The sequence below is a fragment of the Bos indicus x Bos taurus genome, chromosome 21 (genome assembly GCF_003369695.1).
Source record: "Bos indicus x Bos taurus breed Angus x Brahman F1 hybrid chromosome 21, Bos_hybrid_MaternalHap_v2.0, whole genome shotgun sequence".
Classification (NCBI taxonomy): Eukaryota; Metazoa; Chordata; class Mammalia; order Artiodactyla; family Bovidae; genus Bos; species Bos indicus x Bos taurus.
The window spans coordinates 23,393,671-23,404,475 of NC_040096.1; positions in this window are offsets into that span (position 1 = coordinate 23,393,671).

A 10,805-nucleotide genomic window follows, 5' to 3' on the forward strand; every position below is an offset into this window, starting at 1 on the left:
ATGACAAAGGTCATGAGGAAGGAGGCTCGGCATACGCAAAGGCGGGATCGAGCCTCAGGAGTCCCCCTGGATATTCTCCAGCATCTACCCCAAAAAACCAGAGTCTGCCTACTTTATTGCTTTGTGCTCTCACCTCTGAATTTACTGGGGGCTGTCCCCCACCACCATCTCACTCTCTCTGACAAAGAGTTAACTTACAACTCCAATTAATGAAGTTCTTGGGCATTAGGAGTGTTTAAATCCAAACCCCTCAGATAGCTCTCTAACTCGCCTGACAAGTTTACCCGGTCTCCTACAGCTATGCATACGATTGTTTACAGTCTCCCAGTCTCGAGAGGCATGGGAAGCTTAAGATATTCAAATAGCCTAGAGCCTCTCAGAGAGTTAGAAACTGTCAGAATAAAACTAGTAAAAGATTTCATTGAGGAGCCAATGCTTGCTGCCAAGTTTCCACATCCCCTGTATTGTATCCTTGAATGTGTATTAATTAATATAGTTGGTATGTAGAAAAAATAAGTAGTGGCCTTAGTGTTAGCAACTTTAGACCCTTAAGGTAATACATTCTTTCCTTTGTTGTAAACCCATTACGCCTCTGCCCTATAGGAATGCAATTTTATCTAACACCTTTGGAAAATGGCGCCAAACCTTTAAATAATTACTCTTAGAGAAAAGAAGTCTTACGGTTGACAAACCTTTGTCAAGAGTCATAAAATGTTAATAGGCCTTCTGGCCAGAAGATTATGTAAATCACCTAAACCATTTGTATACGATAAATTTGCAGGAAAGAAACCCTGGTTTTTGATAAGGATCAAAGACTGCTGACTTTGCATCCCCTATTATCCTCTATGTGTAACTTAGGGTATAAAAGCCCCTGTTGAAAATAAAGCTACGGGCCTTGCTCACCAAAGCTTGGTCTCCCCATGTCATTTTTTCTTCTCAATTTCCAGCTGAGTCTCCATCTGGAGCACAGAGGTCCTCTGCGACCATTTATTTGCCTGGGCTTCTAAGACCCACTCGAGAAGGTGTCTAAGGTGGGGGACCTTCCGCTATTCGAGAGGGCGCCTGCGGCCTCCATGGTCAGAGCTAACCTGGTGTCACAGGTTATATTGATTTTCCGTGTAAACCAAGCTACTCAACCTCTTTTCTCCACTGAATTTTCCTATTGAGCTATCCTCATTCTATTACTCTTTATATCTCTAATTAATATTTAAATAAGCTGCCGACGCCGTCTCTCCTTCGAATACCCTGGATCAGCCAGGGCTGGACCTCGGCACCACACCTTTCTTTTCTGGGGACCATAGTTTATTTTCTCAATCTGTGAGACTGTTTCTCTTTAGTAAAGAAGTTCATTTGTATCCATTTTTAGATTTCAGCTAGAAGTAATATCATATGCTAATATATCTCCCTGTGTCCCTCACTTCCTTGGTATGATCATCTCTACTTTCTTCTCTAAGGCTGGATATAGCATTATGTTCTGCTTCTTTATGGCTGAGTGATGTTGCTTCACGTCTGTGTACTCCCATCTTCCTTATCCATTCATCTGTCCTTCTACACTTAGGTTGCTTCGTGTCTTTGCTATGGTATCTAGTGCCACCATGATCATAGGGGAACCACTGTCTTTCAAAATTTTGACTTTCTGGGATGGATGCCCAGGTGTGGGGTTGCTGTGTCCTCATATAATTTTATGTTTATATTTTTTAAGAACCTCCATGGTGTTCTCCCTAGTTCATGTACCATTTCACTCTCCCAACAAGAGTGTAGGAAGGGTCCCTTCCCCTCACACCCTCTCTAAACTCTTTTTTGGAGATGTTTAGAGATGGCCAATCTCATCAGTGTAAGGTGATACTCATTGGACTTCTGATTGGCCTGTCTCTAATAATTAGCAATGCTGAACATCTTTTCATGTGCCTAATAGCAATCTGTATGCCTTCCTGGAAGAAATATCCATTTTGATCTTTGGCCCATTGATTTGTTGGGCTGTTGGTCTTTTTGATATTAAGCTACAAGGGCTGTTTCTACGTTTTGGATACAAATTCCTTGTGAGTATCTTCATTTGAAAATATATTTTCCCATTGTGAGGGTTGTCTTTCTCTTTTGTTTAAGGTTTCCTTTGCTGTGCAAATGCTTTCAAGATTAATTTGGCCCTGTTTTCTAACTTTTCATTTATTTTTCATTATTCTGAGAGGTAGATCCCAAAAGCACTTGATGGAATTGATGTCACAGCATGTCCCACCTATAGTTTCCTCAGTAATTTCATAGTATCCATCCTTTCATTCAGATCTTTGTCTTATTAGAAGTTTATTTTTGTGTATGGCTTGAGGAATGTTCTAACTTCATTCTCATTTTCATTACTTAAGGAACCACCACACTGTCCTCCACATTGGCTTTCACCTATTCTCATTTCCAGCAATGGAGGAGGAAGGTTCCGTTTTCTCCACAGCATCTAGTGGATTTAACTTTTGTAGTTGTTGTTGTTCAGTCACTCAGTCACGTCCAACTCTTTGTGACCCCATGGGCTGCAGCACACCAGGCTTTCTGGTCTTTCACTGTCTCCCTGAGTTTGCTCAAACTCATGTCCATTGAGTCAGTGATGCCATCCAACCATCTCATCCTCTGTCACCCCCTTCTCCTCTTGCCCTCCATCTTTTCCAGCATCAGGGTCTTTTCCAGTGAGTCAGTTCTTCTCATCAGGTGGCCAAAGTATTGGAGTTTCAGCATGAGTCCTTCCAGTGAATATTCAGTGCTGATTTGCTTTAGGATTGACTGGTTTGATCTCCTTACAGTTCAAGGGACTCTCAAGAATCTTCTCCAACATCACAATTTGAAAGCATCAATTTTCAGCATTCAGCCTTCCTTATGGTCCAACTCTCACATCTTTACATGACTACTAGAAAAACCATAGCTTTGACTATATGGACCTTTGTCAGCAAAGTCATGTCTCTGCTTTTTAATACACTATCTGGGTTTGTCATAGCTTTTCTTCCAAGGAGCAATTGTCTTATTTTCGTGGCTGCAGGAATAGTCCACATTGATTTTGGAGCCTGAGGAAATGAAATCTGACACTGTTTCCACCTTTTCCCTATCTATTTGCCATGAAGTGATGGGACCAGATGCCAGGATCTTCTTTTTTTGAATGTTGAGTTTTAAGACAACTTTTTCACTTTCCTCTTTCACCTTCATCAAGAGGCTCTTTAGTTCCTCTTTACTTTCTGCCATTAAAGTAGTATCATCTGCATTTCTGAGGTTGTTGATATTTCTCCTGCCAATCTTGATTCCAGCTTGTGAGTCATCCAGCCCGGCATTTCACAGGATGTACTCTGCATATAAGTTAAATAAGTAGGGTGACAATATACAACCTTGACATACTCCTTTTCCAATTTGGAACCAGTCTGTTCCATGTCCATTCTAACCTTTGCTTCTTGTGCATAGAGGTTTCTCAGGAGGCAGGTAACATGTTCTGGTATCCCCATCTCTTCAAGAATATTCCACATTTTGTTGTGATCTACATAGTAAAAGGCTTTAGCATAATCAATGAAGCAGAAGTAGATTTATTTTTTTAATTCCCTTGCTTTTTCAATGATCCAACAGATGTTGGCAATTTGATCTCTGGTTCCTCTGCCTTTTCTAAATTCAGATTGTATATCTGGAAATTCTTGGTTCATGCACTGCTGAAGACTAGCTTGAAGGATTTTGAGCATAATCTTGCTAGCATGTGAAATGAGTGCAATTGCATGGTAATTTGAACATTCTTTGGCATTGCCTTTCTTTGGGATTGGAATGAAAGCTGACCTTTTCCACTCCTGTGGCCACTGCTGAATTTTTCAAATTTGCTGACAAATTGAGTGCAGCACTTTAACAGCATCATCTTTTAGGATTTGAAATAGCTCAGTTGGAATTCTATCACCTCCACTACCTTTGTTCATAGTAATGCTTCCAAAGGTCCACTTGACTTCACACTCCAGGATATCTAGCTCTATGTGAGTGCCCACACCATCGTGGTTATCTGGGTCATTAAGAACTTTTTTGTATAGTTCTTCTGTGTATTCTTGCCACCTCTTCTTAATCTCTTCTGCTTCTGTTAGGTCCTTGACATTTTTGTCCTGTATTATGCCCATCTTTGATGAAACGTTCCCTTGGTATCTCGTTTTCTTAAAGAGATCTTTAGTCTTTCCCATTCTATTGTTTCCTCTTATTCTTTGCATTGTTCACATAACAAGGCTTTCTTATGTCTCCTTGCTATTCTCTGGAACTCTGCATTCAGTTAAGTGTATCTTTCTCTTCCTCCTTTGCCTTTCTCTTTTTTTCTTATCTCAGCTATTTGCAAGGCCTCCTCACACAACCATTTTGCCTTCTTGCATTTCTTTTTCCATATGCCTTCCTAGAAGAAATATCCATTTTGATCTTTGGCCCAGTGATTTCTTGGGTTGTTCAATTTTTTGATATTAAGTTGCAAGAGCTGTTTCGGACACGAATTTCCTGTGGATATCTTCAATTACAAATATATTTTCCTGTTCTGAGGGTTGTCTGTCTACCCAGTTATGAATTCTTTTCCGTGACCTAGGAGACTCCTGGAGGGCAGTTGTTGTTTACTTATACCCCCTCCCCCCTACACCAGGACCTTGTGAATATCAAGTGCCAGTCAACACAGCTTTTATAGTTGTAGTTACCAATATGGCCACAAGGCGGCAGCATTTCTTTTTGCCCCACTTTCTTTTTTCTTAACCTTTTCCTGTACTTTTATTGTTTTTTTTTTTTTTTTTATTGGAGTAGGGCTTCCCAGGTGGTACTAGTGGTAAAGAAGACCCTGCCTGCCAGTGCAGGAGACTTATCTTTTTGTAGGTGTTTTGAGGTGTGAGGTGATATCTCACTGAACTTTTGATTTGCCTTTGTGTCAGAATGAGTTATCTGAGCATGTTATCACGTGCCTAATCACAATCTGTATGTCTTTCTCCAGGAAATGTGCATCTCTGTGTTTTGCCCGTTTGTGTCTTGGGTTGTTGTGTTTTGATATTGAGCTGTATGGGGCTCTTTGTTTTGGAGATGAATTCCTGTGGGTATCTTCATTTGCAAATATTTCTTCCCATTCCAGGTTGCAGTTGTCTTTCATTTGGGGTTTCCTTTGTTGTGCAAATGCTTTTATGGCTAACTGGGTACTGTTTTCTTATTTTTGGTTTATTTTTCGTTCATCTAAGAGGTGTATCTGAAAAGACCTTGCTGTGATTTATGTTATTGTGTGTGCTGGCTATCCTCGTCAACACTTTCATAGACTCCATCCTGACATGTAGATGTTTTATTTGGAGTTTGTTTTGTGTATGGTGTTAGGGAGTATTCTAACCTCGTTTTCTTTGCCTCAATAATCTTCGCACAGCCTTTACAGTGTCTGTTACCAATTTATATTCCCAGCATTAGGGGAGGAACATTCCCTTTACTCCACACCTTCACCAGTGGCTATTGTAGAGGTTCTGAGAATGGCCACTCTGAATGGTGTGAGGTGATAAGTTGCTGTGGTTTCGATTTGTGTTTCTAATATTTAACAATGTTGACATCTTTTCATGTGATTCTTTTTAAAGGGTCAAAAACTACATTTGATATTCTGTGAAAAATGACAGGATGATCTCGCTTCATCTTCAAGGCAAACCATTCAACATCACAGTAATCCAAGTCTATGCCCCAACCACTGATGCCAAGGAAGCTGAAGTTGAACAGTTGTGCAAAGACCTACGAGACTTTCTAGAGCTAACACCACAAAAACGATGTCTTTTTCATCACAGGGGATTGGAATGAAAAAGTACGAAGTCAAGAAATACCTGGAGTAACAGGCAAGTTTGGCCTTGGAGTACAAAATGAGGCAGGGAAAAGGCTAACAGAGTTTTTTAAGAGAACACACTGGTTATAGCAAACATCCTCTTCCAATAACACAAGAGACAATTCTACACATGGACATCACCAGATGGTCAATACCAAAATCAAATTGATTATATTCTTTGGAGCCAAAGATGGAGATGCTCTATACAGCCAGCAAAAACAAGACCATGAGCTCCTTATTGCAAAATTCAGAGTTAAATTGAAGAAAGTAAGGAAAACCACTATGTCATTCAGATATGACCTAAATCAAAACCCTTATGATTATACAGTAGAAGTGACAAATAGATTCAAGGGATTAAACCTGACAGACAGAGTGCCTGAAGAACTATGCATGGAAGTTCTTAACACTGTACAGGAGGCAGTGATCAAAACCACCCCCAAGAAAAAGAAATGCAACAGATCAACATGGTTGTCTGAGAAGGCCTTACAAATAGCTGAGAAAAGAAGAGAAGCAAAAGGCAAAGGAGAAAGGGAAAGATACAATTAACTGAATGCAGAGTTCCAGAGAATAGCAAGGAGAGATAAAAGAGTCTTCATTAGTGAACAATGCAAAGAAATAGAGGAAAACAATAGAATGGGAAAAACTAGAGATTTCTTTAAGAAAGTTGGAGATACCAAGGGCACATTTCATGCAAAGATGGGCACAATAAAGGAGAGAAATGTCAAGGACCTAACAGAAGCAGAAGATATTAAGAGGTGGCAAGAATACACAGAACTGTACAAAAAAGGTCTTAATGACTTCTATAACCACAAACATGTGGTCATTCATCTAGGGGCAGACATCCTGGAATATGAAGTCAAGTGGGCCTTAGGAAGCATTACTACGAACAAAGCTAGTGGAGGTGTTGGAATTCCAGCTGAGCTATTTCAAATCCTAAAAGATGATGCTGTTAAAGTGCTGCACTCAATATACCTGCAAATTGGAAACTCAGCAATGGCCACTGGAGTGGAAAAGGTCAGTTTTCATTCCAATCCCAAAGAAGAGCAGTGCCAAAGAATGTTCAAACTATTGTGCAATTGCACTCATTTCACATGCTAGCAAGGTAATGCTCAAAATCCGTCAAGCTAGGCTTCAACAGTACGTGAAGTGAGAACTTCCAGATGTACAAGCTGGGTTTTGAAAAGCAGAAGAACTAGAGATTGCCAACATTTGTTGGATCATAGAGGAAGCAAGGGAATTCCAAAAGGACATCTCCTTCTGCTTCATTGACGCACTAAAGCCTTTGACTGTGTGGATCAAAACAAACTGAAAAATTCTTAAAGAGATGGGAATACCAGACCACCTTATCTGCCTCCTGAGAAACCTGTATGCAGGTCAAAAGCAACGGTTAGAGTTGGACATGAAACAGTGGGGTGGTTTCAAACTGGGAAAGGAGTGCATCAAGGCTGTATATTGTCACCCTGTTTATTTAACTTATATGCAGAGAAATGCCAGGCTGGATGAAGCCCAAGATGGAATCAAGATTGCCAGGAGAAATATCAATAACCTCAGATACGCAGATGATACCACTCTGATGGCAGAAACTAAAGAGCCTCCTGATGAGGGTAAAAGAGGAGAGTGAAAAAACTGGCATAAAACTCAACATTCAAAAAACTAAAATCATGGCATCTGATCCCATTACTTCATGACAAATAAATGGGGAAAAAATGAAAACAGTGATGGACTTTATTTTCTTGGGGTCCAAAATCACTGCAGATGATGACTGCAGCCATAAAATTAAAAGATACTTGCTCCTTGGAAGACAAGCTATGACAAACATTTCTTCAGTTGCTCAGTTGTATCTGACTCTTTAGGAACTTGTGGACTGCAGCGTGTCAGGCTTCCCTGTCCTTCATCATCTCCCAGAGTTTGCTCAAACTCATGTCCATTGAGTTGGTGATGCCATCCAACCATCTAACCCTCTGTCATCCCCATCTCCTCTTGCCCTCAGTCTTTCCAGCATCAGGGTCTTTTCCATTGAGTTGGCTCTTCGCATCAGGTGGCTAAAATATTGGAGCTTTATTTTCAACATCAGCCCTTCAAATGAATATACAGGGTTGGTTTCCTTTAATATTGACTGGTTTGATCTCCTTGCATCCAAAGGACTCTCAAGAGTCTTCTCCAGTACCACAGTTTGAAAGCTTCAGTTCTTCAGGCTCAACCTTTTTGGTCCAACAGTCACATCTGTATACGACTGCTGGAAAAATAAGTAGCTTTTACTCCCACATATGGGATATCAAATTTGTCTTCACACATTGCCTGCTACATTTAGACTCTTGGTTCATACTTCATGTAACCACATACTGTGGTAATTAAATACAATTAGAAACTAAGCTTTATTTTAAGGATGTGGTTTGCCGACCAGCAGCATAGGAATGTTCCATTTTCTTCAGCTCCTGTTACCCTGGTATGACATCTCAAAACTCATAAACTTTTGCTTGTTTATGTGATTATAAATTTCATTTTAGCTCAGTTTGAACAGAGAAGCAAAAAAAAATTAGGGGGCCAGTTTTTTCAGGTTTCTTTAGGAAGAGAAAAGTATCTATTAGAAGACAAAATACATGCAGCCTGTGGGCTCTTTGAGTCACTTATTGTTTGCAGGAATTTTCTTCTAATTTTTTGTCAAGTGTGATCTTTCATTCATATAATAACAAATAAGAGAATTTGAAGAAACTAATTTGAAATGATGGCTTGCTTCTACTCAGAAAATCTGAACACAAATGAACCAATGTGAACCACAAAGATCAGGGTGCCAAGCTTTTAAGAATATACTAGGTTTGCAAATAATAACTAGTATGCTTGTTTTTTCAAGAGTATATTTTTACTCTGATAAATAATAAGCTTTTCCAGAAGGCTTCCAGTGTCCACCTCCTGCTGGAGGCCTCGGATGCTGGAATCAGGCCACTTCCTGTCTGTCTGTACAAGACACTGAGCTGCACTCTAAGAATATCTTGGCTCTCCCCAGGATCTGGACCATTAAGGGGCCACAGAAATTGGTACCGGTTTTGTTTTGCCTGTTGAAATGTTTAATGGCAAAGGTTCTTTCAATTCCTGATGTGGGTGAAGTATGGAGCCCAGTGATGATTTGAGAGATGTACATCCTAGTCCCCACACGAGGGTGAGCCCCATGTCCAACGATGACAGACTCTGCATGTGTGTGGCCCGTGCCTCCTAGAGAGCAGCTTTACGCTAGTCTAAACCCAAGTTCTGTCTACATGGTAGATTCAGGCCTCCCTAAATCTTGTCTGGGGGTTCCCTTGTAGCTGAGATGGAAAAGAATCTGCCTGCAATGCAGGAGACTTGGGTTCGATCCCTGGGTTGGGAGGATCACCTGGAGAAGTGAATGGCTACCCACTACCAATATTCTTGCCTGGGGAATTCCATGCATAGAGGAGCCTGGCAGGCTACAGTCCATGGGGTCACAAGTGTCAGACATGATAACACTTTCATTTTCACTTTTCAAGTCCAGTCTACACTGATGATGTTTAATGAGACCGTGCACTTTCTGCAGTGAGGACATTTAGGCCCTACTGTTCTGTCTGCGCTGGGACACTGGGACCCGGGTGGAGGCCTGGCCTGACCTTTGTCTGGGAAACTCCGTGCCTGCTTCTGAGTGTCAGTGCTCAGATGTCTGGGGTCTGGGGCTGGGGTGGGCTTCTCTGGGAACCATGCTCTCCTCTGAGTGGGCTTCTCTGGCCCTCCCAGGGGTCACTGCTGCGATCGGGCTCCCAGTCTGTCCCCCGGCCAGATTCACCTTCCCTGGGGCTCCTGGAGACCCCTCAGGTGGGCCACCTTGTAATCATTCCAATTTTCCAGCACATTCAGGTTTAGTAGGGAGGCAGGTTCACCTGGTGAATTGGTTCCAGGGCACAGGGATCGGGCATAAAGTCAATGGGCAGCAGGTGAGGCTGCTGCTGTGCTCTCCTTCCAGTCCACTGTCTCCTCCGAAGAGAACAGAGCTGCCCCTCGTGTTTTCTCTCCCGTGTTTTCTCAACACCTCAGCGGGACAAGACAGACAGAGCCTGCCAGAACCAAGATAGTGTGTTCACCTGTAGCATGAGCTTTCAAACCAGCAAAAATCACACAGAACCAAAGTGAAAACAGGAGGGGCCTGACTTCTCAGGGACAATTGAGGGGAGAGGAGACTGACCCTAGACTTCTTTCAAGGGTCCCTGGAGGTCCCAGGGACCTGGCTTGTTTACACACTGGGGGCCCTCCGACCACAACCATGGTGTTCTGACCAAGGGGACATAGACTTCAGGTTGGGTGGTCTGGGGACTGTGTCTGACCCCATCTGCATGGGTCAGGATCATGTGTATGGGGAGACCACACACACACAAAGCTAAGAAAAAGGGAAGAATACACGAGAGCTTCACTTGTGTTTGGGAATTAATACTTTGTGGTATTCACTTTATACAGCATGTTCCTGTTTGCTTCTTTACCCCTGGCTCAGGTGTCTACCTCGTAATCATTCCGAATCTCTAGGATGAGCATGGCGAGAAGGGAGGCAGGTCCACCTGGTGAGTTGATTGCAGGGCACGTGGATCAGGCAAAAAGCCAATGGGCAGCAGGTGAGGTCGCTGCTGTGATCTCCTTCTGGTCAACTGTCCCTACTCAGCAGAGAGCAGACCTGCCCCTCGTCTCCCAGCCCTGCATCTGGCATGTTTTCTCAACACCTCAGTGAAAACAAGAAAGAACCAAGCCTGCCAGAATCAAGGTAGTGTGTTCAACATTATCATGACACCTGTAAAAACCATTAATATCACACAGAACCAAAGGGATAAGAGGAGGACTTCTCTGGGACAGTGTGGGGGAGAGGAGACCGACCCTACCTCTTTATGCTGTCCCAGGGGGTTACAGGAACCCACTTGTTTTCACTTTAGGGGCCCAAGCAGCAGAGACCTGGTGTCCTAACCATGGTCAGGGGACCCCAAGTGGAGGGTCTGGGGAGGTGGTGTCA